Source organism: Alexandromys fortis, unplaced genomic scaffold (genome assembly GCF_014885135.2).
Source record: "Alexandromys fortis isolate MF-2015 unplaced genomic scaffold, M_Fortis_MF-2015_v1.1 scaffold_23, whole genome shotgun sequence".
Taxonomy (NCBI): domain Eukaryota; kingdom Metazoa; phylum Chordata; class Mammalia; order Rodentia; family Cricetidae; genus Alexandromys; species Alexandromys fortis.
Genome location: NW_026067907.1, coordinates 1,247,772 through 1,275,607, shown reverse-complemented (window position 1 = coordinate 1,275,607; position 27,836 = coordinate 1,247,772). Strand labels below are relative to the sequence as shown.

At 43.1% G+C, this 27,836-nt stretch overlaps 1 protein-coding gene across 3 annotated transcripts in view; it reads right to left on the bottom strand.

Moving 5' to 3' along the window:
- The window catches only part of Esr1 (estrogen receptor 1), a 343,514-nt gene that overhangs the window by 276,616 nt on the left and 39,062 nt on the right, over positions 1-27,836 (bottom strand). For 2 of the 3 annotated variants that reach the window (XM_050135642.1, XM_050135645.1), the window contains exon 2: positions 13,389-13,498. The exons of the other annotated variant lie outside the window; for it this stretch is intronic. The gene's annotated coding sequence lies outside the window, so the exon portion shown is untranslated. The remainder of the gene's footprint in view (positions 1-13,388; positions 13,499-27,836) is intronic. 3 annotated transcript variants of the gene reach the window in all.

Sequence of the window (27,836 nt, the reverse complement as noted above, 5' to 3'; positions counted from 1 at the left end):
CCAGGGCTTTTCTACCTGGTGAGTAGTCGTTTAGCATTTACAACCATGTGATTAAGGTGGAACACTGATAAAAGTTTCCAGTTTGATCATGGATTTGCTAAACCCGATTCGCCATGCAACAGAAACTGTTTCTTAATTACCTCCTGGCATGTGACGTCATAGGACAACCATCGCCATTGCTGCTGTCTCTTCCGTCTGTCCTAAAAATGCCCTCTATTTGAAATCGGCCTAAGCTAAATCATGGTTTTGGTTTTTATAATGATTTTGATAAATGGCTGAAGTATCTGTCATTTATATTTTTTAAAAAATGAGACCAAAAGAGTATCTGAGTATATTAACCTCCCCCTCCCCCCCACACACTTTGGGGCACATAACCATGTTCAAACAAATGAAATCCACCCTTTGTATAATGCAGCAAAAGTTATCACAAAGGTTATTGGCAAAAACGTTCTCTTCACTGTTTTGTGGTGTATTCAGAAAAACCGGAGAGATTCTAGTCAGGGCTTCTGCTGGAAGAACTACTCCTCTGTGACATCTGGGGTGCCATGTCACAGTGCCCAGTACAACTGAGACCCCTTCTGGCACCTCGTTCCTGCTGTCCCAAGCCTCCCTTCCTGCTCCAATTTGGTAAATCAGAGGTTATAAAGGCACAGTCTCCATTGTAATCGCCTGTTAAACACCCACATTCCTTGATTTGTCATTAAGACTGATCTGCAACATTTGCTGCTAACAAAACAAACTGCAGCATTGAGGCGGGAGGCGGGAAGGTTGAGTTGTTCACTTCATTAGAAACATTTACGTTTCCTCTGCAAAGCAACCTCCTGAGAAAGGCAGGGGAGTTTGGGTTTAGCAAAAGAAAATAATAGCCAGGCGGCATATCGACAAATTAATTATTTAAACATTTTCCACTCCAAGTAATTTCTTACTCCCTGGAGTTATTTGTCAGCTGAATTTTTTTTAAATTACAAAATAACACTTGTTCACTTTAAAACTTTAGACAATACAAAAGGGCATGAAGTATAATGTGGAAGGGAAAACCTCATTTGATTTTTTTTATTAACCTAACTTTCCAGGGATAATCACCATTCTCCAGTGAATATGTCAATACATATATTTAAATGTAACAATCACCTCCATATATTTAAATGTGACAATCACCTCTGATTATTTAAAGAGGGGACTCTATTTGACACCTGTACAGTAAACTTCTTTAGCAACCCCCATGAGACGCTGAAGCCCTGTTTCTATCCCGCATTGCTTTGGAAAAAAAATACAATACTTTTTGTTTGTTTGTTTTAATGGGTTACCACCCATTAAAAGTAGTGAAGTATAACTCTGTAAGTCTGGACACCAAGCCTGCCGGAACACATTCCTGAGTGTCTGAGTGCTGGGCTCCATTTTCAATAGGTTGTCCTGGGGAACGTGGAAACTTTAGAACAAAGCTGACGGTAGGACATTTTCCGTGCCTTGGACAACGGTGGGGCTTTCATTATGTCCAAGTGCCCAATTTTTCTACTAAGAGAGGATAAACGCTTTCGATTGCGTGAATTCCCATCAGGAGGGCAACAATAGGCATGGATACAATTCTATAGCTCTTGAGCAATACAAAGTATATCCCGGGATGGAAGGTGGGACAAAGGAAAACGGCTCTGCTTCCTAATAAAGTGCAGAGTGAGGGTCGTTATCTGCAAAATGCTCCCAAAAGTGCATTAACCGAGAATTTTAGGCAAATAAGTTGTACACTATTTCCCGGTGATTTTCCTTGCTTCTGTGGGCAACTCTGGTCAATTCATACATATATGGGGAAGCTTACTCGCTGAGGGTTTTTCTTATACTTCTGCTGAGTTTGCTTCTCTTTTCCCTCTCTTTTTTTCTTTTCTTCAGACTTCTTTTCTTTCCACTGTAGACTTTACATCTTTTTTTCCCTCCAAGTGCATTTTGGAATGAAGAGCGATTGCCCCCCTGTCATCTGCATCTGCCCATGATCCATGATGACAGAATCTTTGAAAAATGCCAGACTCCACTGGAGTTATGATAGCAAAATTAAACATGACCACTTACATAAAAATGAATGGTGTCAAAGGTTCTTTTGCTTAAGAATCTTAACAAGGGAAGCTGGTGAGACAACTCGATAGCTAAATCACTTCTTACGTGAGCCCTGGGACCTGAGTTGATCCTCTCTTCTTCATTACTTAATATTCGCTTTTTTCAGTTTTATATTTAGAGATCGCTATATTAAATCAAATATTAGCTACAGTTAAATGTCAATTATGTGTGATAACCAGATTGCTGTAAAAACAAAAAGTTGAAATGATTCATGACTTCATTCATGATACCCGTATTTTTAATTATGCATAATGAAAACTTCCAGAGTGTTTTGCCCTAATTTAGTAAATACTTGTAGTGAAATTTCTCTCAAGGAAATACTTTCTCGATTTTAATTTCATTAACATTCTCGGCTCAGCTGTGAGAAGCGTGACAAGTATTGTGTGCTGGCATCTTATTTATAAATGGAAACTTAAGAGTAATCAGACCCACTAGACTGCCACCAAAAGCCATCTGAGGTCATCACAGAAGCAAAGCCTGCCTTATGTCACCTACCAGACCTCCACTGGGCCCTATTCTACCTAGACAACATACCCAAGTTCTCCCCCCACCCCAACCCCCCCCCCAGAAATCTTATTTCGAAGTCTCTAAGAAATACCATTACATTTCACCACAGTCTTTGGTCCCTGTTTGAAGGACTCCAGGTCTTTGTTTTCTTGGAAGCACACTCACTGAGAGGAATGTGCTCAGAGAAATACAGCCCTACTTGGACATCTCTATAGGGAGGGATATTTGATAGCAACCCCAGTCGTGGTACCACCACAACCGAACGGTACTCGGAGGGACACTCTGGTGCATGGAGGTCGTTAGTTGGTCAGGGGTAGGCACATCACATCAGCTGAGGTCATCAGATGAATGGGACTACTAGTATTCCCGGATCTTAGCAATTTAATCATGACCTCTCATTAAAATGTGAACCTAAAGCATGTCTCTAGAGGCTGGTGGTGATGTCCTATGACAGTGTGGTGACCCCCACCTAGGGTACAATAGATACATGGGACACAGCAGAGTAGAAAGTTTGAAAGGAACCCAGATCTTTGATAACATTTAATCAATGAGTCCATCAACCAGAGATTCTAGCCCACCCCACATCTGGAAGTTCTGCTTTGTGAACTGAATGTCTAATTGCCAAAAAACAGTTTAGCGTGTGTGTGTGTGTGTGTGTGTGTGTGTGCTAAAATCCATTCTAAGCGATAATTTTCTTACAAACAGTAGGCTGTTGAGAAAGGGGGTGAGCTAGGCTCTTGGAAGAATGCTGAGAATAGTAACCAATCCTTAGTGTTACCAAGAGGAAGAATTTCCAATTTGCAGAGAAACTTTACCTTAAGCTTATGTATTCTGAGATGATTTTTGCTGTGAACGTTAAGGGTTTGCAGAGGAAAAGAATATGAATTTATTGGTTTTCTTAGTTGGCAAATGGACCTCAGCTGGGCTGGTCCAGAGAAGGCTCTGTAAACCCAGCAGCATTGTCAGTTTCCTGAGGACCAGGGCTGTGTTACGGCACTGCAGCTTTAAAACACAAGCGCCCGCTGCTGTCTTCCGTATCTAAGCTTGGCAAAAATGAGACGCTCCTCCGTACATCTAGAGTGCCAGTGTTTAAAATGGTGTGGATGGTGCCACAACCCGGGGAGGATGTCATGGAAACAAGACATAGCAATGATTCACAGACAGGCATCTGTCTACTACCCATCACCTGCAGATGATATGCATATTCTTAGATACAGGATTTTTGTTTGTTTGTTTGTTTTTGTTTTTTCGAGACAGGGTTTCTCTGTAGCTTGGGAGCCTGTCCTGGAACTAGTTCTTATAGACCAGGCTGGCCTCATACTCATAGAGATCTGCCTGCCTCTGCCTTCTGAGTGCTGAGATTAAAGGTGTGTGCCACCACCACCCAGCTTGATACAGGAATCTTAACTCCGAATTTACTTCTGATGGCACAGTCACTAAAAGGAACACACATGTAGAAATCTTCACAGAGGAAGTGAGCACCTTACCTATGTTTTATTTTTAAAAATGAAGAAAATGTCAGGTTCTATCTTAAATAATGGATGAATTTAATAAGTGTTTATTGAATAGGTTTTTTTTTAATTTAGTAGTCAGCTATCACGTTTTATGTGTATATTGTGTGATATCGCACTGAATTAATGATGAGTGGATACACCCAAAAGGTGTATAAGATAATCAAAGGTCAAGAAACACAATGCAGGGCTTACACTGTGGTTGCTTGATGAGTAAAGACACCTGCCGACCTCAAGATCCGAGTTTGATCCCCCAAACCCACAGGGTAGAATAAGAGAACCAACCCTTGCAAGTTGCCTTCTGACCCCCAACATAGGTAATGTGTAGGTGCACACATTGGATCAATAAATTAAGATGTAATAGTTTTAAAACATAATAAACTACATGCTGTATTTAAAAGTACAAACCAATCCCATATGAGCCGACAGGGCAGAATCCACATCAGAAATCTTCTAAGGGAACAGGATTTTTCACGGGATTAACTTTTTTCTCCATTCCTGCTTAGAACTCAAATTCTTTTATTTATGTCAGGTAAAACAGGGTGGGCAGCCTCCACTAGGTCTTCTTTGGAGCTTTTTCTAATGTATCGAGATCCTTTGTTTAGGGAGTTTTTCTTCTGCTTGTCTACGATGCTTTATTTCTAGGGAAAATTACTGTTTCAATAAATTTACCATCCAAGACAACCATTAATTAAAATAGAGATGAGAATACTAGCAACACTTTTTCTAAATATATATCAAATTATAATTTAAAAGTTATAGAAATATTTACTCAACTTTAATCTCCCCATTTGCCATCTTACTAGTGTTGCTGGGGGAAAGGGCATATGGTTCAAAATTGAGACTAGGAATATTAAATATCTGCATTAAAGTTAATACTAAACCAACATATTTTTCTGAGCTAGGTTCTCACTGTGTGCCCCAGGCTGAACCCCAAATTTGTGATCCTCCTGCCTCAGTCATCTGAAATGCTAGAACATTGCTAACTTAGCAGTTCTAACAGAAGAAACAGACTCTAAGAGCTAATTGTTCCTCTTAAAATAAATAAAGGTGACTATTTCTCAGATTATCAAAGACTGTTGTTTACTGGTTTACCCTAATTTGACTCTTTCCTGAAAGATATGGATTTTTTTCAGATTTACAATACTTTTAGATGCTGCATAACAGGATGCCATGAGAATAGGACGCGTGTCTAAACATGAAATTCAGTTGTATTTCATACACACATTACACACATAGCTTGAAGGCAATTTTATGCAATGTTCTCTGTGTGCCTGTGTTAGACGGCCTCCCATAGCAGTCAGGTGCGGGATTTCCCAACCAGGACACTTACGTTGATGCCCAAAGAGTTCCAGATTGTCGGGCATGTTTGATTCTAGACTTTCGGATTAGAAATCCTCTCTAAGTCTCTGTGTTTAATGCGAGTTTCAGTTGTGGCTCCAGAAGTGATGCTTAAAGAAATGCCCCGGAAGAGCAGACCTCCCGGTGCAGAGCTCCCGATGAGGTCTTGGCGAAGTCACTGATGATTCTGCCACTCAAATCTATCCAAACACAGAAGAGGCTGTGACAACAACACTCCAAACTGTACGGACTGTTTGCAAACTACCGGGCACTGTCCATGCACTACAGCCCAGACTGGCCATTACCACAAAAACAGACCAAAGCATGAAGCGCTGGGCCCTTGCATGTGGCCCGGGAACTCCTAGACTTCTCCTGATGCTAACTAGAACACCAGCAATGGCTCCGATTGTTACTGGCAGTCTCTGAGAAAGAGGCACCATAAACACATGAACGTTTCCATCAACCTGCTTCTTTTTAAAAGCCATGCTTACTTATTCTGTAATTCTGTATTTAAAGGAAACAGAAACTGAACAAAATATCCCCCCTGCATTTTACCTGGATTCTCTTCGCTACACCTGTCTGTCACCCCTCCTTTCTCTTCATATTGTCTGTCTTTCCTCTGGGGTATCTGACAGCAAACTGTACATTTCAGCACACACTTCCAAAAACAAGGTCATTTTCTCTTATCTAAGCACAGTGCCCTTTCTAAGCCAAGGTATTCACCTAGATACACTACTATTTTCAGATCTATAGACTGTATCCAAATTCTGCCAGCTGCCTTATAAAGACCTGCTTTTCTGATCCAACATCCAGTCTAGGATTGGGCCCACATTTGGTCAACATGTCTCTCTTTTTCCCTTGACCTGGAATTGTGCATAATCTGGACAATTTTGAAATATGTTATCTCTTTCTGGGACATGTCCCACAATTTGAAATTTTTCTAATGTCCCTTTTAAGTTACACACTCGGGAAGGACATCACAGAAGTGGTGTCGTTTGTCCCGTCAGCACCGTGATAGGAACGGGAAGTGGGTTCTATTCGTCCACTCCTCCTGGGCTTGGGTGAGGTGGGTCTCTGTTAGATTTCCTCTTCCTGTCTCTGAGATTTTTGATGATATTCACTTTCAATCTGTTTGCCTTTGCTAGCCTCAGCATCTACAGATGATTCTTCCTTCATGCTCCCAGCAGCTTTGCCTTTTCCTGGGTACATAGCACTGAATACATACAGTATCCAGTGCTCTCAAGTCTAGAGGCAATGATATTTAGTTAGTTCACAGAACTCTGACTATGAGGGGTACACCTTGAAAGTCTCCTATTATCCCAGAAGGACTTTGCTTGCCATCTGGTTGGGTGCCCTCAAACCAGAAGGGGCCTCTCAGAAGGGCTTGCAGTATCATCATCAGACTTTCACCCTTATACAATTCAGGAAGTCTAACAAAGATTATAAGTAAAATCTGTCTTTATTATCTCTAACTTTTAGCTGGAATTTGGCCTGTCTTTTACGGACAGACATAGACGATAACCATTATAGTGTCACCAGATGCTTTTTCTCTCTTGGTGTCTTTCAAATCACATGTACTTGATGATGCTTCCTGGAAATATGGCTGCTTACCACTAATCTGAAACTGACATTAAATTTGAGTTATGTTATTATAGCCTTGTCTTCTTCACTCGGTTAGGAGCATCCTTCTGGGAGGATGTTCCCAGGCTTCCTGTGACTGCCAACATGGCTCAGAACATAAAATAGGTCCAGATGAAGGGTGTGGTTCCCTGAGTCACCCAGCAGAGTCACTCAGAAAAGCAGGTGGGGAGTAATTGCACTAGAATTTGTACAATGGACGCATAAACTCGGTCTTAAGATGGCTGCTCTAGAGTTCTTTGTAGGTCAGTTGCCCTACCCAGATGAATGGAGAGGATAAAGTTGTAAATTTGAAAACTGGGTACATGGGACGGTGGTTGGGATTATTGAGAATGGAGCAGAGGGGGCATGAAGAGACGTTGTAAATTTCAAGCCGTGGTTGCATTTTGGAGAGGAATGCTAAGAAAGCAGATGGGGAAACGGTCTGAATAGAACGAAGTGCAAGAGATTATGGAAATCTGACATCATATTTTCTGTTCTCCAGTGCCTGTATACGCAACGAGTCCTTGGAAGGAGTCTCCATTGGAAACCAAAGGCGGAAAAACACGCCAGTCGAATTTTCTCTACCGAGCCCATCATTCACAAGATGGTGAAGATCGATTCTCTCTTAACCCAGTTCCTTCATCTTAAAAAATGCTCCGTGGTTTATAAAGGTTAATATCAAGCAAATGTATGACAAAGGACTTAATTGATCTACTGACGTGTGCAAGTTTGGGTAAAGTCATCTTCCCCCCTCTCTCCCATCTTCTCTCTCTCCTCCAAGCCATTAATCATCCATCTCATAGGCTCAAAAGAATTAAAGAATGCAATAAGAAAACAGTGATTTTTTTTCTTGAGTCAAAAGCATAGCACTTTAAACGCATTATACAATACAGCACAATGTTGGCATGAAGCTCAACTAAGAAAAATTATGATTAAAATTCAAATAGAGCATTGAAGCTGTACTGGGGAAACAGAATGAGTAAAAATTACAGAAAAACAGAGCCTGTAATTTTAATCTGTCAGTCAAAAAGGATCAAGACATCAGTCCACAGTTTTTTTGGCTTCCACACAGGATTCAAGTGCTGGGCACAGATGTATGCCAAAAATTGGGAGACCAACTGAATCCTCCATCTCTTTCCTCGACGCTTCATTCCTTACATAATGTTCTCTTACCTTATCACCAACGTGATGTGAAGAACAGGAGAAGGGAACTTCTAAATGTAAATGAATTTTAAAAATATTAACCTTAATTATACTATATTAGGTCCCCTTAAAACCAGATGTGGATAGCATATATATGTAATGTCAGGTTCTGTGGGAGTCCTTAAAAACCCGGTTACAAAGTTCAGTGCAAAGTGAAAGCAGAGTTATTGTCACAGCGTGGGAGTGTCCACTCTGGTCGCTGCGTGAGGGGTGGCTCTGGGTGGCCACAGGAATGCTAAGGGTTTTAAGTTGGACCCCTGAAATCTCCTCGGGCTCCCTCCACACTGAGCTGTGAAGGGTTCTCCAGGGAGAAGGCAAACGGATTCTCTCCCAACCCAATGGCAGAATCACAGTGGAACTGGAAATATTCTGACCTGTGCTTCCAAAGAATTTTCTAGAGAATGATTCTTTCTATGAAAACTGTAGGAACCTAAGTGCTAAGAAGGCCTCCTAACTTCGAGAAGAAAGTGCTGCCATCTACAGGGAGGAGACAGAACTACTATCCACAGAAAAGTTGGGGTGGGGTCAGGGAGAGGAAGCGGCAAACCACAGGAGAGACAAAAGGGTGACCGCTTTCAAGTTCCTAATCCTAATGTGATCTTTGTCCTTGCCATCCTATTCTGCATAAGCCAACCACCTGTGGCTAGCAAGTGTTTGAAATAGGGGTGACCCGCTCAAGTCTTTGTCATTCTTAGGCCTAAGGGTTTCCTTTGGTTCTACCACTTTTCAATCCGCTAGATCATTTTTTTATTTGAAAGTCATCAAAATAGTATGTTGACCCTTTCTGGGCAAAGACTGTTATAAAATTTAGCTTGGAATTGCTGATCCATAATTAAAGGACACTGACTAGCCCGTTCAAGCTCTGATGGTATGGTCAGAGCAGTATTATCACAAAATATACTGCTATTATGTCGTGTTTGATCCACAAGGCAAAATAAGTAGGCTACCAGTCTAACAGAATCTGTAAGATTTTATGCAATTTTGTAGTTGCTAATTGCCATGGGGCTTATAGCAAATATTTGAGATATGAATATACATATATTCAGAGATGTAACAGACATGTATATACATATCCAGATATATGTATATTCATATATATGAAGAGACACATGCTGTGTGTTTATTTCTGCTAAACACCAATTACACGGCTTACAATACTTGGAGAACTAGCTTTCTTGTGAGTGAGCACTTGAATAAGCCATTATAAGTTACTATTCATAACCCTTTGGGTTTTGTTAATCAAGCTGATTTGAGGTTTCAAGCCGCCATGCAAGTCAATCATTAAAAACTGAAAAATGCTTCTAATGATTCTTATTTATCAACCTACTTTTTTCAAATATCTGAACAAAAAAAAAAACTGTGTTCAGGTCAAATATCCCTAATAAATAGTTTGTATTTGAGTTGGGAATGCTTTGTAATTGAAAAGAACACAGAGTTACAGACAGTACACAGCAAAAAAGAAAAAGCGGTATATCTCAATAATTCTCTACGGTGATTTTGTGTTAAAATTGTGGTGTTTAAGTGTATCTTGTTGATTTAAATACATTATTAAGTTTGGTTTTATTATTCTCTCTCTAACATATACACACATGCATACATACGCTTTTTAAAATGTAGTTGCCAGGTGACTGGTATGTTTCTATTACATGGTGCTATTCTAATTGATTTGAAGTCAGAGAAAAGAGATAGATAAGGCTTGTCATTCTAACACAGCCACCTGAAGCAGTGTGCTTACAAATGTCCTTTTTGCTCTCAAAAATCAATCTTGCCTTTATTTTGTTTTATTTGGTGGGAGGCGAAGCCTCATTACATAATACAATATAGCTTGAAACTCATGAGCCGCCTCCCCCTAACCTCTGAGTGCCAAGAGTGTAGGCATCTGCCACTCCACCCTGGAAAACAAGCTTGTTTTGTTGTAAGCAGAATTTCGCATTGCCCCAGCTGGCTTCAAATGCACTGTGTAGCTGCAGCTGACCTTGAACTTTACCCTCCTGGTTCCACCCCCAAGTGCTGAGATTGTGCATTTGTGCCACTATGCCCTAGAAGCAAGATTCATTTTTAAAGCATGTAGCAAGCCGTGGGATTTGAATAGGTTAATATAACACAAATTCTAGAGGAAATCACCCAATTCCACCTTCAATGACTATCACCTAATGAATATCTTTAAATGGTAGGAAATCTAATTTTAATGAAGTCAATCACATGATCATCTTCATCAGAGTTAATGAACTGCTGACAGGAATGACAGGTTTTTTTATAGAAATTTGATGAAAGTTATTTCCTGTTCCATTTCTCCCATAAATTTCCAACATTACGGCTCCGGGTTGACCCCCTCTATAGGTCTATAGATATATCAGTCATGAAGGTAGGTCAATGGATAAACAGATAGATGGATGGTGGGTAGAAGGACGGATATATAAGAGGAAGGAAGGAAGGAAGGAAGGAAAGAAAGGATGGAAGAACGGAGGAAGGAAGAAATAGATGATAGGTAGATGGAAGGATGGATAGATAGACAGAAGGAGATTAGATAGATAGATTAGATAGATAGATAGATAGATAGATAGATAGATAGATAGATAGATAGATGCCATCTCTCACTAGTTTTCATACTCAAGAGCTGAGTGTATGGTGGCTCCCTGGTCCCTCCCTGGTCCTTCGTTTTTCCAGTCTACAAGTACCTTGTCTCCCTCTCCTTCTTTTTCATATCCCATTGTTAACAAGTTTATCTGTTACCCAACAGGAAAATAAAACAAAACAAAGCAGACAGGCCCTCGATTAAGTTGGCAGATGCCCACATAAAGATAGGCTGTCCAACCGTCCTGCTCTGTTTGCCCAAACGGTCCTGGTATGAGAATTAAAAGTCTTGCCTTCCAGGAACCTCCTCAGCCCTACACACAGCAAAACTGTCGGGAGCCCTTCCTGGGCAGATTGGCCCTTAACACAGAGCAGTACCTTGGGTTCGTTCCTTGCCAATGCAGAAAGTAAAGCACGAAGGTGGACCCGCGTGCTGGTACTCCAGCCGCCACGAAGCCTGTGTGTCGCCTGCTGCTCTCAGCCTCCATCCTTCCACGCCCATGGCTGCCCTTTCCTCCCTTACCCAAACTGCAGAAATATTCCAGGCATAGGTGTCTCTCCGAGACCACACTTACTCCCTGAGGTGAAGACAAATAAATGGTACTTAGCACAGTGTATTTGAATCTTCAGTCTGGCTCCCAAACCTTCCACCTTGAAGTCTGGCTATCTCTTGGGACTTGTCACTGCATGTTGGCTGAATTCATGAATGAATGGAGGTCCGTGTCTTACAAGGGACTGTACTGTCGCTAATACCCTCGGCTTGCTTTTCTTCTAGCTACCAACCCTCTTCTGGTGCAAAAAAACAAGAAGAGGCTGCCATGACTGCACATCTCTGCATTTTGCCATAACAGCAATGGTCATTTTCATTTTAACTCACTTCTAATCACAGGAGACTAGAAGACACAGCTTCGGATGTTTAACCCTGCCAGAAAGTCAGTGTGGGAGCTCGGGTGAGTCACTGCCCCTCTTCACCCCACTCTCCTCTTCGGGGGGGGGGGGGACATGATTGGGTGAGGTGTTCTCTCCAATGTCCTCTGTAGCTCAAACGCGCTACAATTTTCTGTGAGACACAGGTAGTAATAAAGTTGTTGGCATTTTAGCATATTTGCCTGCTCTGTTTAGGAAAACAAAACAAGCCAGCCTATGACTAACAAAATTACACACAAATCTCCACTAAATTTCACACATGCATTTGTCTCTAACGAACACTAACCAGTCAGGATGCAGAACGGCGAACAGTTTGGATCCTACAAACACGCGACACTCTGGGGGATTCTGGAGATCACAGAATTCGACCACTGTGAGGTCCCCAGTAGGTGATTGATGCCAAGTTTACAGACTCCCTGGTTTGGGGATGCAGTTGAAGGCAAATCCTGACCTGCATGGGGCCCTCGAAATAACCTGAGCTCCTCAAGGTCATCCCACTGCGGTACTATGGGAAACGGGTGATGTCATCCCTGGCCTAGGATGTTTTCTGGAAAGCTACCTGCCACCCCAGTTTTCCCGTTCCACACCCTGAGGCATCTCGGCTGCAGCGCTAGCCCTAGCTGGATATGGGGAAACACATCTGTGGAAGTACAAACAAGCAAAGGGCCCCAAGAGACAGCTACCCTGGGCAGAACAGCAGCCGCCGAGGGCTTGCTCACCATAAGCGTGCACTGGCCCCTGCGCTGAGCAACCATCAGAGCAGTGACTCCGGGTCAGGACCTGCGGACTGAGGCCAGCTCCAAGCCAGCCTGCTCTAGCGCTCTACCTCCAGACCCTCAGGGGTCTCGCTTCGGACCCTTTGAAACCCGAGGAAGGAAGATGAGAAGAAAAGTAGGAGACAAGAGAGATGGAATCTTTTTAATATGTGCTTTAAAACCTCTTTATAGGGATGAGTAATAGAACGACCGGGGCCAGCAAACACACTCAACCTTTCCACATTTTCTCTAAACAGTTATAAAACCCAGGGTCTTGTAAGGTCAGAGTTAACGCAATACCGTCTTGTTTTGTAATTTTAAATGGTTTTTAACAGAACTGTAAAATAGCCTCAGTAATAGTAAAAGGTGCATTCAACCAGACAAGGAGGATTGAGAAGGGGATGGCGGAGCCCACTGAAGTGGTCAGATGAACTGAGTTCAACCTGAATGCTTCTGCAAGCCTTGACCTCCCCACAAACATCTCTTCCTGCTCCTTGACTCAAATAATAATCTAATATGCCACTTAGTTTATGCTAAGAAATATCACATATTGTTCTCAACTTGTTCAAAAAAAGAAACATAAATTGAATGTCTAACTACATGCCAGCTTAAGTCCTAGTAACAAAGAGGAGTTGGACAAAACAGAATTCTGCCCTTATAGATGTTCCATTCTGCTTTAGGGCATTGGATAAGTAAAATAAAATAAAATAAAATAAAATACTGTAGGTTAGAAGGTGATGAAGATATAAATAAATAAATAAATGAGTGACATATAAGAGTAGGGGGATGCAGAAAAAAGTTGCTACTTCAGGTAACATAATCAAGGTGAAACTGAAATCATTACCTCATGGAGAAAAAGGAACAAGGGGAGAGTTTGAAGAGACAGCAAATGGGCAAGTTCTGGATCAGAAGAGCATCCATCACATCCAACCGGCAGCCAAAGAGACCAGGACCCTAAAGCAGAGAGAGCACAAATCTGTAAGAAGTCCAAGGGAAGCCAGATGCATTAAACAAACTGTAACCTCCATGTGTGGGAGACCAAGGCAGGAGGGTCAGGAGTTTGGGGCTAGCCTGAGCTATGGAATAAGACACTGACAGAAAGAAGGGGGGAAGGAAGGAGGGAGGGAGGGGAAGAAAGAAGGAAGGAAGAGAAAAAGAAGGGAGACAGAGGAAGGGTGGAATGAGAGAGAAAGAAGGGGGGAGAAATGAAGAAAGATGGAGAAATAAGGAATGATATGGCCCACGGCATGAGGGTGGGGGCACTTTTCCTTGAGTGAACTCAGAGGTAACTGGGAGATCCTAAATAGTCCTGATATCACCTGGCTTCCATTTTTCTGTGACAGAGCTGGCTGCTTCTTAGCAGGAAGGAAATTTAAAAAAGAAAAAAAGAAAAAGAAAGAAAAAGGCGGTTCCAAGGTGACATAATGTTCCGGGCAGCAAAAATGTGAAAGCTGGAATGAGACAGGGGGATGCCAGAGATGGGCTACATTCTAGATGCCTTCTTACAACACCAAAAGAAGCTTTGCCGCCTGAGTGAGCAGCGCGGAGTAGTGGGGCTAACCACGTTTGGCTGATCCCTGGGAGAAAGGACCTTCTACAAATCAAAGTGAGACCCATTGTGAGACGAGGGCCTTCCAAGAGAGACTAGGAACTTGCCTTAGACACATTATATGTAAGAAAGCTTTAGAAAACCAGGCAAGGGTGTCAAGAGGGCAGCTGGATGGATGACAGGTTATAGAATTCAAAAGGAAAGCGAGCCGTGGCGGTTGCTTACAGCCCTGACACCAGGTGTGAAGGATACAAGGAGGAAGAGGGAGAGAGAGGGCCCCAGGAAGTCCCTCCTAAGAGACTCTGAGGACTCTGGGTTTGGAGACTGAGAAGGTGCAACCAAGAAGAAAGGTCTCCAGGCGGCTAGAGTGACCCACAGTGGCTAATTAAATGAAACAAGATAAGGATTGCGGATTGGCACCAGGCTTGGCATCTGTCACAAGTAACATCAATAGAGACCAAGTGTCTAGATGGCAACCAGCTTTCATGAAAGAAATCAAACAAGTTCGGGCTAAACAATCAGAAGTTTTGGGGGAAGCATTATCATCTTTAATTATTTTTTTTGTCTCATAAATCTTACTCCACAGGCCAAAAGGTGGGTAGAAGTAGCATTCTCTTTGAACTCTTACCAAAGAAAAGAATCACAAATGATGACAGACAGACAAGCAGATTTTCATTCTCTTCAGTGACAGACTTGATAGCAAACCTCTTAGCTAACAGTGGGAAGTTACCCGTGTGTGAGGCACAGCAATATTTCATTTTTTCTAGACTCTGGAAGTTAGAGGTGGCTTTATTTTTTCTTTATTAATAATAAACTTAAATTCCTTTACCAGATCATAACTAATGCACACGTTTATTGCCACAGACTTTCCTGAAGCTAAGTTTTGTTCTCAGTTGGCTTGCCAGTCCTAAAGACATTCAGTGACTACATGACTGTTTCCAATTCCTCAACTTTGACTCCCCGCATCTCTGTTCTGCATCGTCCTAAACAATTTGGTCTAAGTTAGAACATTTCACTCATTCCACAGAGCAGATCCACAACATGGAGGCAGCATAAGGAATTCTGAAAACAGGAGGGAAATAGGGAAGATGGGCAGGTGCAAAAAACTGGTAAAAGAGGGGAGAGAGAAGCTGTAGTTTGGAAACTTAACCACGAATTTCCATAATTTCACACATAAACCAGGAATGGCATGACCTAGAAATCCCATGCCGACAAAGTCTTGCCAAACTTTCATCTCACCTAGAGAATCCATTTTCAGTCAACAAGCACTGTTGGCAATATCTGTGAACCCAAACTGGTGGGAGCCGACCCATTAGAAATCAGATAGAGAACAAATTTGAAGAACTTGCAACTTGAAGAATTTTCCCAAAGTGCTTTCTATGTAAGAATTGTCTGCTTCTCAATGGTTAGCAGTGCAAATCAATGTGGTCTGGACCCTTTCTGTGGGAGGTCACAATCCGAGATGAAAGGAATGTCAGCAGATGCAGAAACCGCACAGTGACTATGATATCAGTGGACTAAGCCCATTAAAGAATGAGGGTGAACCCCAGGATGTGAGGAGCCAATAGAGCTTCTGAAGGTTCGACAGTAGAGTTGATTGATTATTTTAGGTGGTTTAGGCTTTCAAAACACAAGAATAAAGGGTAGAGATGTACTCTATCACTCTTTCTAAAACCTAGAAGTCCTGGAAAATATTGACTCAGCAGATGCTGTTGTGGTTTTGTTTTGTTTTTAAGTCCTCAGAACGGAGAACAGAAGGGGGATGGAAATGGTTCTGCTCTTTACAGAGACCTGGGTTCCATTCCCTGCACCCACATGGAGATGCACACCACTTGTAACTCCAGTTCCAGGGGCTCCAGTGTCCTTTTTTGATCTCTATGGACTCCTGCATGAGCGTGGTGTACATACATACACTCTCTCACACACACATACACATGAATAAATATTTTTTTAAAAGAAAGGAAACTACAAGAAAGCCATCATACTATCCAAAACACCCAGGAGCATTTTATGATAGAAAAAAAAACATAGAAGGGGGGTACCAGGTGTTTAAAGGAGAAAAATGTTTTTTAAATGTTAGACATTGACAATAGCATGTTTTAGTGCGTATGGGAGGGGTGTGTATGGGCACTGTGCACACGTGGAGATGGAGGATGATGTGGTGGAGTCAATTCTCTTCTCTCCTTCCACCTTCTCTGCTTCTGGGCATCGAACTCCAGTCTTGCAGCTTGTGTGGCAAGTGCCTCTACCTGCTAGCCTGTCTCGCCAGGCCAACTGCAGCATTTTGACAGTATGGTGCAGCTCTTGCCTTTGTATTGATTTGACATCTTGCAACGGGAGTTGAAGAGAAACCGCTTTTGCTACATGTTTGCAGCTCAGAGAGATCATTTTTATTCTCCCTGGTGACAAGTCTGGCGGCAAAGCCTACTCACGTCAGGAGCCTGGGGCAGTGCTAGAATTTCTACGGAGACAACTACAGTATCAATATGATCATAGTCAAAATCAGGAAGTGAACCATGAGAAAACAACATTTCCAAATTCTGCTGTTGGAAAGAATCGTTCAGCAAGCACACACCCCACACATTCTATATCAGTAATCAATTCTGAAAGGCTCCATGCACCTTTGCTAGGTTTTTTTGATATACCCCCTCCAAAGACTGAGTAAGTTTTTTGTTATTTAAAGTACAAATAGATTACATTAAAAATCATCCTTAAGAGAGGCAGAATTCCGAGTAACGCCAGGTGCATGGCTCTTACTGCTAATTGGAGTGACTGCTTTTAGCAAATCCGGTAGCCGCTAAAAGCCCCTGTTGCTATGTGGCTGCTACACCAGCATGGGGAGTGGGGTGCTATTGGCTGTCTTCTGCTAGAGCCTCATCTCTAAAATAGAGCCAACCAATACTGGAAGTCCAGCCCATCACTTCAACATACAGAAATCTTAGAGAGGTCACTGGGAGAGAATGTGGACCTCTGCAATGCATGGTGAGCAATTTAAGTCTGAATGATGTGATATAGGAGCAGCCCTTTACAGAACGCTGCCTGAAGCCCTGAACCATGTAGTCCTGGTGACAAAATGAAACGTCCCTACTACACTCTCGGTGTCTTTCTTGCCAGCGTGCCACCTGGCTGGCGCACTACATTTTGGGGAAGTATTGTGGCCTGAGATCAGCAGCTGCATTTGTGTAGACTGTTGGCTCTGAGAATGCTGCTGGTTTACTATAAACTGGATTATATTTTTATCATTTAAGTCCCCTGGCTTACAGAGGAACTCTTTCGGTTTGGGTCATTTTGTTTGGTATTCCTTTTTTTCCCCCAAGACGGGGTTTCTCTGTAGCTTTGGGACCTATCCTGGAACTAGCTCTTGTAGACCAGGCTGGCCTTGAACTCACAGAGATCCGCCTGCCTCTGCCTCCCAAGTGCTGGGATTAAAGGTGTGTGCCACCACTGCCCGGCTTGGTTTGGTATTCCTAAATTCACAGCTTCATCCAAATATGCCGGCACTTAAAACCTGCATTGGAACGAGTCTCCCCAGCAATGATTTCAGGAAACACTCAAGAGCTGAAAAAACTTTTCCAGAAACTTCGTTGGTCTCATTCATTTCCCAAGACCCCTAGGATCTTGGCTGTCTGTCCTGGATATGTTGTATGATGGCAAACTATTAGAAACAAGTTACTGATAACAAGCGGGGATGAAAAAACTCCAAAAGTAGTATCTCTAAAATGATCCTCTTTACTCTCCATGGGTCTTTCCCTTCCCCAGAATTAGCTTAACCATTATGCAAATGAGAATATACTTGCCGTCTCATGGCTATGACAGATCGTAGGGCCCACAGCAACCCCTATAGCTAGCCTTCCCCTAAAGAAACCTACATCACATATTTTAGGCACGTTTGTCTAGAGTGATATGGCAAAGCAGAGTTCAACCAAAACCTGAGGCCACTCTTGCTGATGCCCAGTTGATGATCGTGTCTCCTTAAATACCCAAACCGTGTCCAAATGCAGGTCTGTGGGCATGGGTATTAGGGATGAGGCCAGTTAAGCACCAAGTCTCAGGGGCGATGTTTACACTGCAGTTCACATGGAAGCAGTTGCTTGGGTTTTGTTTGCAGTGGTTTTACTTTGGTGGTTTTTTTTCTTTACTTGGCTTAGTTTTCCAGGTTTCTCCTCGAGTCAACATTCAGCTCTTAGAATAAACGTTTACAGAGGCAGTGTGAACACCCTTAGCCCTGCCTGGCCTTTGTTTTCCCATTGAGAAAGTGTGTTGTTTTTGTTTTCTTTCTTTTCTTTCTTTCTTTTTTTTTAAATCATGGCCTCAAAATTAGGACTGGTTTCCAGAACAAAGGCAACCTGATTGGCACAGACTTCTCAAATCTTGTCTCTTCGGAAATTACATGTTTAGAGCAAACTAAATCTGCCTGAAAAGGTCTTATTTTAGGGTCAGCATCAGAAGAGGCCTCAACTTCAGGAAAATCCGCCATTGTTTCTCACCTTGAAGGCAGACCGCTTTGGAAGGGCCTGGAAAAATGATACCCAGCCATTTAAAATTGTCACTGAAAAGCTAGGAAATGGTTTAACTCCGCGGTGGCTTTCTGGTGGTTCTAAAAGAAAACTACAAGAGTCCCTTTAAGACCCCTAGAAAAGGGCTGACAAGATGGCTCAGTGAGTAAAGATGGTTGCTGCCAAGCCAGGCGACCAGAGTTCAATCCCAGGGGCCCTACTATTGTTGTTCCGCTAAATGGACCCAGTAGTAAACCAGCTTCTAATGATTTATCATTATACGCATGGCTTAGTGCCTCTTTCAACCCTCATTAGAGAAGCTTCGATTTGCAATTAACACAGATTGGTCAAGGCGCAAAGAAAGAGACTAGAGGGAGTTCAACCCTAAATGGACATCTCTATTACACCTTGCCCTCCCCTGGCTCAGAGATCATTGCGGGGGAGGGGGGGATTTAAGACTGGAAGAGCCAGAGGTGGAGGAAGACTATGAGGAAGCAGCAGGTTTCCAGACACATCAGTGCCGTCACACGTGTGAACTCAGAGTGGTTGAGCATGCACAAGACCTCCACAGACTGGAGCCAAACAATGTCCCAGCAGGGGATAGGGGACCTGAGCACAGAGTCCCACCCCTAGCTGAGGAGCTGTTCCCATCTGATAGCTGCTGGGAGAGAGAGAATCAGGTTTAAGAGTGTGGCCCTATGCAGCAACGACCATCCAGACTAGGGCCACACATCTAAGAGTGCATGACAGCACAAATTGGATTCGATGGTTGAGAGAGAGAGAGAGAGAGAGAGAGAGAGAGAGAATGCAAAGTTGTGTAGGTACAGAAGGGCATGCAGAGTTGGGGGAAGGTGGGGGAGGGGAGAGGAATAGGATCAGAACACACTGTATGAATTTCTCTGCAAACTAATAAAGAAAGGAAAAATAAGACGGACGTTTATACATCAGATCTTACTTAATAAAAAAAAAAGTTGCTAAAGGGTACAGTGGAAAGGGCCTTGAAAAACATCATGGTGAGTAAAATAAACTGGATTAAAAGACCATGTATTATATTACTCCATTTCACAGAAAAACTCAAACCAGGGCTCTGTAGGGGCGGGGGGGGGGTTGAGAATGTTCTAGATTAGAGTCTAGCAATGGCTGCACAGCTCTGTCCATTTTACACATCCATGGATGGATTTTAAGTTACGCGAAAAGTCTCTCAACAAAACTGAACATCGGTATTTGAAAGTACTATCCCTCCATGGTTACACACACTCCTCACACTTATCTTCCGAAAACAGAGAGGTAGACAGGGGTAGGAAGATCAAAGGAGACCAGGTAGGTGAGAAGAAAAAATATCAGTGGTTACTTTTAACCATCTACTATCACGAATAAAATGGTGGTCCATGCACTTATCTCTCTGAGACAATACTGTAGTAATAATAAAAAAAAAAAAAGAATGTGTTCAGGTTTGCTTCCCACAACCCTTTTGTCTAGGCAGTGAGTGATTCATTCACTTAAAACCCTGGCTGCCACCCAGAAGCTATCTGTGCGTGCACACTGACTCTGCTGGCCTTCCCTGTGCACGCCCCATCTGACAACCTTCGGGGTACAGAACAACCGCCCATCCCTCTTTCCATCCATCCGCCACTGAGTGACTGAAAGGAAAACACCTTTGATTTGCCCCCTCATCAAAGCCCTTCAGGGAAGAAGAGACGCCATGTAAATAACCAGAGGAGTTCAAAACTGGTGTCACTAGCCTAAGAAGTCACGGTTTGTACTAGAAAATCAATGACAAAGTCTCTCTTTAGCCCTTCCTCAATATCTGGCATTACCACGGCAGGTTATGCATATTTTTTTACATTTAGTATTGATTGCCAACCTGATCGGATCCGGAATCAGTTGACATGCCTCTGGGTGGGTCTGTAAGGACATTGCTAGGAAGGAATAACGGGGCAGAAGAGCCCCTCCCCGGAGTGTACAGCACCTCCAGCGGCTCAGTTCTAAAAAGCTGGGGCGGGGGCTGTGATGCCTGCTCTACTTTGCTCCTTGTTGTTGAGTACAATGCCGCTGCCACGGTGCCTTGCTAGCTTTTGTACCCAGCGCTTTCTGTCTCCCAACACAACTGAAGACCAGCAGCTCCTCAGGAGATCTCCAGGCCTTCCGCACCAAATTTGGTACTGTTGAGGCACCCAGTTGGTGAACTGGGCAGGTAATGGGTTCCCAGGCTCTGGCATGCACACAGGTACCGGCAGACTAGCCAGCACCTCCTCCTCCGTAGCCATCCTAGTAAATCCCTTTCCGTAATACGTATTCATTCTCTTTCGCCACTGTTCCTCTAACTGACTAACCCTGACTACACAGCATCCCAATATTAGCTCTGTCTTGTCGATGAGACCTCTGAGATGGTGAGAAACTTGTACAATGCTAATTTGTGGTCTTAAGCCTACTCTCGCCTCCCTTACCTAAGTCCCAGTTTTTAAAGTGAGAATTACAACATATTGTTCTCTCTCATAGTAAGAGGTGTGTGTGTGTGTGTGTGAGTGTGTGATATGTGTGTGATTCAGAGGTCGTCAGATCCCTGAAGCTAGTGTTGCATGGGTTGTGAGCTGCACACATGGGTTGTGCAGGAACCAAACTTGATTCCTCTGGAAGAGCAGAATGTGTTTTTATTAACTGACTTATATCCCCCGTATGATATTTTTTAGTCTAAGTTAAGTGAAGTTCATATGGTCACCCTAGTGTATACCTTTCTTCACTGAAGACTTATGACCAGGCTTAGTAAGAGTGAGCTGCCTGCTGCAGGCTTATGGATAGACTCAGTAGGAACGACCTGTCTACTGGATACACGCATCTGTTTTCTTTACCACATCAGATAAAGTCTTGATCACAAAATAGCATTGAGCCGGCCCTCATATGCATCTGTACCCTGTGTTTGAATACACAGGGATTTGCACTAAAACACACGAACTGATACAAATACAAAATAAAAACAACCCTTTAAAGAAAATTACTGAAACCCCATATGGGGAAAAATTTAGTCATTGTTACAGGGATAATGTAATCATTCCCTTGATTAGCTATACCTAAAATTATAAGCAACACACAAAATAAAATTACCATCTAAATTAACCCAGTATTTGTTTGATTTAAACATTTCTTTTATTTTTTAAATGACAAAACATAAGAGAAGGTGTGTGTATGTGTGAATGCATGTGAGTGTGCATGCATGTGTGCATGTGGGTGGGTGTGCACATGCATGTGCATGTGTGTGTGGTGTCTGAAGCCAGGGAAAGCGCTGAGATGTACCCCTCCAAGACCCATTGTCCCCAGGTAACTGATCTGATACATTGTCCCTTGAATTGAGCAACGTTTCTCTGGGGCTATATAAAACCAGTTTGTAACACAAGAGGGACTGATGCCTTTTAGGTCTGCAACTCTCTGTGTAAGAGTAACGTAGAGGCTGGTAGGATTCAGGCAGAAATTTGTCTGGGTTACCACAAGAAGGACCTCTGAAAAAAAAAGCAAAGTATTGCGATAGAAAGGAACAGCAACAGTGAACACCCCTAAACTGGAAAATGGAAGCCATTAGCTGAAAATTCCTTGATTGTTTAGTGGATTTAGGGAAGAGCTCCCAGCCTATCTGGAAAACCTAAGGGGAAAGAAATAAACTCACTTGGACCAGCTACATGCATGCTTACACACATTTGGCTTCAAGGCTCAGCCGCTCTCCTCCATTATCCTCTAACCCTCCCTTGCATGTTTTAAAATTTGTGTGTGAGACGCATGTACACACGTTCCTATGTGCAGTGTGTGCGGAGGTCAGAGGTGAAAGCTGGGTGCCTTCCTCTACTGCTTCCCACCGAATGCTTTTTGACGGGATCTGTATTCGTCGTTTCTAGTTGCTGTGATAAAATGTCATGGCAAAAGCAACCTCTAGATGAAAGTTTTTATTCTGGCTTACGGTTTCTGAGGGTTGGAGTCCACCCTCTAGGGAGAGTGTGGCATTGTGGGACCAGAGCAGGAAGCAGAGAGATCACATCTCCATCCTCAAGCGGGAAACAGAGAGATGACTGGAAGGGGGGGCTAGGCTATGAACTCTCAAAGACCACATCCAGTTATGTTTTCTCCATATACTAAAGGTTCCATAAATTCCCCCAAACACTACCACCAACAAGGGACTCAGTGTCCAAACACATGAGCCTATGAACTGAGGGACATTTCTCATTCAAACCACCACAAGATCTCCCGCTGAACCCGAAGTGCCCCAGTTTGTCAAGACTAACTGTCCTGAACACTCTAAGGATTCACCTGTCTTCATCTCCCCACACAGGGGCTACAGACTTGCACCAACCGCACGCCTAGATTTTCACATGGTACTGGAGCTCCATGCTCAGGCCCTCATGCTTGCGTGGTGAGCATTTTCTGATGAACCATCTCCCCAACACGTTAAGAGCAATTTAATTAGCGTATTATCTTTGTCTTCTGTTTCCAGTTGATGAGGTCTAACAGAGAAATCACATATTTCTTCGTATCTGGCACATCTAGCTCATTCATGGCTTCATTCATTCATTGACGCAATACTATCGAACACCTCTATAAGCAGTGCTCTGTTCTAGAAGAAACTACCATCAGTGAACAAAACATACATTTACCCAACATGGGTCTAGCTATCCTGATCGCGATTTTAACATACTGAATTCGATGTACATGCTAGATGCTGCGTAAGCCTCATACTTGTCAGACCCATGTTACAAAGGGGAAACTGAGGTAGAGAGAGGTTAAGCAACTTTTTGAAGACCACACAGTTAAGAAACGGAAGGCTCAAACCGGAGGTGGTGGATCCCAGCACTCAGGAGGCAGAGGCAGGTGGATGTCTGTGAGTTCAAAGCCTGGTTTACAAAGCAAGTTCCAGGAGAGCAAGAAAAGAAGGAAGAAAGGGAAGAAGGGAGGGAGGGGAAAGGGAGGAAGGGAGGGAAGGAGGGAGGGATAGACGGAGGACGGAGGGAGGGAGGGACGGAGGGAGGAAGGGAGGGAGGGAGGGAGGGACGGGGGGAAGGGAAGGGAAGGGAAGGGAAGGGAAGGGAAGGGAAGGGAAGGGAAGGGAAGGGAAGGGAAGGGAAGGGAAGGGAAGGGAAGGGAAGGGTATAAGACATGAACATAGCAAGCTGGAGATGTCGAGATGAGGGAATCCTGGATGCTCCTTGTATGTATGAGGACTGGTTCAGCCCACAGGGAAACCAGCACAGGAGTCACTCAAATCATTATAAATGAGACCCAGAGGCCAAGGAGATGGAGATGGCTCAGCCTATAAAGTGCTTATGGTACAACCATGAGGACTGAGTTTGGATCAGCAGCATCCAAACAAAAAGCCAGATGAAGCAGCCTACACCTGCTATACCAGGCCCAGGGAGGGGGAGACAGAAGAGGGGGAGCTCGCTGGCAGCTAGCCAAGCTGAATTGGTGTGGACTCCACATACAGTATGGGACCTTGCCTCAAAACAAGCAACAAACAAAAATAATAAATAAGTAAGGTAGAGATCTACAAAAAAAAAAAAAAAGCACCTGGTGTCAACAACCGACCTATACACACTCACACATTATATGCTCACAAAAACATACACATACACACTAAAAATATTTTTAAATGAAAAGAAGACAGAGTGGCACGTGCCTATAGTCTCTGCACTTGGAGGATGGAGGTAGGAGGGGTCAGGAATTCAAAGCCAGTCTCATGTCAGCTTTGAGGGAAGCTTTCATTACATGAAACTACTCGACAACAATATAGCTACCATATTCCTCCTCTGTCCTCTTCTGGGTTTCTACAGAAAGGAACCATCGTGTTAAGGAGAGGCTTCATCCCATGCACACTGCAGCACTGCTCACAAAAGTCTAATGATGAGGGAACCCGAGTGCTCAGCCATGGAAGACTGCAGAGACAAATGGCCTGGTATGAAGTCCCTTGTGCTGAGTGAGATCATCCAAGCTCAGGAAGGAAAATATGAACTATTGCAACTATGTGTAGAATACAAAGTTTAGTTAAAGAGAGAGGGAGGGAGAGAGAATAGAGTGATGTTCGAGGCAGGAGAAGATCTGGGATGTGGAGAGGCATGTCATCAAAGAATATTGAGTAGCAAACGTGGAGGATGAAGACATCTTGGCACCTAGAGTACAGAGGAGGACTATGGGTAATAAAATTGCATTGTTGGGACTGGAGAGATGGCTCAGCAATTCAGAGCACCGGCTGCTTTTGCAGAGGACTCAAGTTCCATTCCCAGCATTCACATGGCAGCTCACAACTGTCTGTAACTCTAGTTCCAAGGAATCTAGCGTCCTCTTCTGGCCTCCAATCTTACTGTACACATGTGATACACAGCCATACATGAGGCAACATGCCCATAATACATAAATAGAAATCAACAGTTTTAAAAGCTTTCTCAGATAATGTTAACATCTTAGTCATTTGACTTTAAATTGCATTGTATTGAATCGTATATGAGTAGATAACATTAATGACGCACAAAATAGGCTCTATGAGATGATTAATATGAAATAACTTCATTATGGTAATGGATTTACTATCTATATGCATCCTTTAGCATATTGGTACATACATTAAATGTAGATAAGATTCGTTTTTATTTTTAACTTAATTTTTAAAAATAGTAAACTCTACGCTTCAAATATTCACAATTTTATTTACTAAATATACTTCAGTAAACGTAGAAAATAATACTTAAAAGAGGGAATATCGGGGCTGGAGAAATGGCTCAGTGGTTAAGAGCATTGCCTGCTCTTTCAAAGGTCCTGAGTTCAATTCCCAGCAACCACATGGTGGCTCACAACCATCTGTTATGAGGTCTGTTGCCCTCTTCTGGCCTGCAGGCATACATGTACACAGAATATTGTATACATAAAATAAATGTTTAAAAAGAGGGAATATCAATAATTCAATAATTCGGTCATGCTGTGGTGGCACACACCTTTAAGCCCAGCACTCAGGAGGCAGAGGCAGGTGGATCTCTGTGAGTTCGAGGCCAGCCTAGTCTACAAGAGCTGGTTCCAGGACAGGCTCCAAAACCACAGAGAAACCCTGTCTCAAAAAACCAAAAAAAAAAAAAATTAGACAATTTGATAGAAATTAAACCACTCTTGAAGTCACACTAATAAACACACTATTATTTCCCATGCTACAAAACAATAATAATACTCCACTACTATGCCGGACGGCGGTGTGAGAGACATTAAACAAAAATGGCAAATGCTATGCCCAGAGGCAAGCACAGGACTGCAGAGGGGACTTGGTGAGCTCTATTTTTAAAAAGGAAAAGTCTTTAGGACAAGCAGTGTCTACTATGCCTTGTAAAGGAAAAGGAGGAGGAAAGAAAGGGCAGAAAAAGCGAAAGAAGGGCCAGACAGGCAGAGAGATGGCTAGAATTAGCATTCGAGGATGCCGTGAGGCGGAGGGCAGGAAGAGACCTTGTGTGAGTCACTGGGAAAGTGCCAAGCCTGAGACACAGGTCAGAAGCCAAGCGGGGCCCTCCCTCTAGAAGATGCTGCCTGCTGGGAGGTTGACAGGCCACCAGCTGTCATCTATGCTGACAGCTGCCACAGGGATGTCGCAGGTGGCCACAGAGAGCTGGACCATGGGAGGCCGCCTCTGAAGCGTGGGTGGTCTTTGGAGAGGGCGACGGCCTTGACGTTGCTTTCATTAAAAGCCTGGAGTTCAAGGAGATGAGGGCCAACGCTAAAAATCTATCTGAGTAGAAGTGTTATAGTTTCTGTGAATTAAGCAGAAAGTTGGGCATGGTGATTGTGCACACGTGCATGCACAGACAACCACAGGTCAGAAACAAGTCCTCGTGGTCTGCTTGGTTTCAAAGTGATAGGAAATAGAGTTACCAGAAACAGCCCAGGAGAGGCCAAGAGGATGCCTCCATCAGAAAATGTCTCACACACGCTTGAAGTCCTGAGGTCAGATTGCCAGCACTCATGCAAACACTGTGGTCCTGTGGTTCTGTAACCAGGGCAGACGGACAGGGAGAGACAGCCAGATTCCCCAAGCTCACTGGCTAGCCAGTCTGGCCAAGCAGTGAAACCCTGGCTCAAAGAGAAACCTTATGTCAAAAATAAAGTGGAGAATGTAGGAGGGAGTGAGCAACATCAGTTTCCGGTCTGCATACAAACATGTGCGCACGCACGCGCCGTGCAAGCCAGAGGAGCAGGACAGCTGCTGGGAGGTTGTGCAGTCTAGAGATGACGGGAAAGCAGTACCATGAACTCTCAATAGTACGGCTGCCTAAAGAAGACCTGAGGAAGGATAATCAGGGAAGTCCATAATGCAGGACGCCAGGCAGTGAATGGCTGGAGAGTCATTCTTCCCCAGGGATTGAGCCCCTAGTCAGTTGTCTTATACAAAGTGATCGTCCCTAAAACTATACGTACAAGTAACACTAAATAGCAGGTTGTATTTATTTATTTAATGCACACATACGTGGGTATATGCAAAAATAACATTTTTTTATAAAGGGGCCATGGATTTGAGAGGAAGGAAAAGTCACAAGACAGGCTAGAAAGAAGGCAAAATGAAGTAAACACATGCATTTACAAAAATCATTTATGAAAAAAATTTGTATAATTAGTGAATTCTTATAATGCAAAGACTACAAGTATTTTAATCTTCTCTTATTGATAGCCTAATGTAAAATCAACAAAACAAACAAAAGCCTAGAATAACCAGACACAGGACCCCCCACATAGAGAAGAGACTTTCAATCTTACCTTCTAAGGAGGAGAAATTCTGTTTGAATATTTGATTTCAGATTCAGAAATCAAGGTACATTTTTCTACTAAATTGAAGGAAAAACAGGCACTACAAAAAAAAATTCTCCAGAAATATTCTGTGGTTGACAAGAACAAAAGTTTTACCAAGCTGTGGGAGACTGGTGATCAGGCCATCCCACTTAAATGAGAGATCTGTTGCTAGGATTCCGATGTCTCAAAAATCTGCAGGACAACAGGCAACTGATGAGACAGGCTTGGCAAGAGAGAATCGCAGACCCAGAGGGCCACAACAATGCATTATGCTGAGAAACCTGGTCCAGAACCGTGAAAAAATAACCTGTCGGTGTTCTATTGCTCCTATTAGCCATCACCCATCCCCAAATGACAACGCTGTGAGGACAGAATCTTGTTCTGATGAAGACATAGCCAAAAAGAATTTGTTCTGTCTGTTCACAGTTGGCTATGAAATATTTTATTTTAA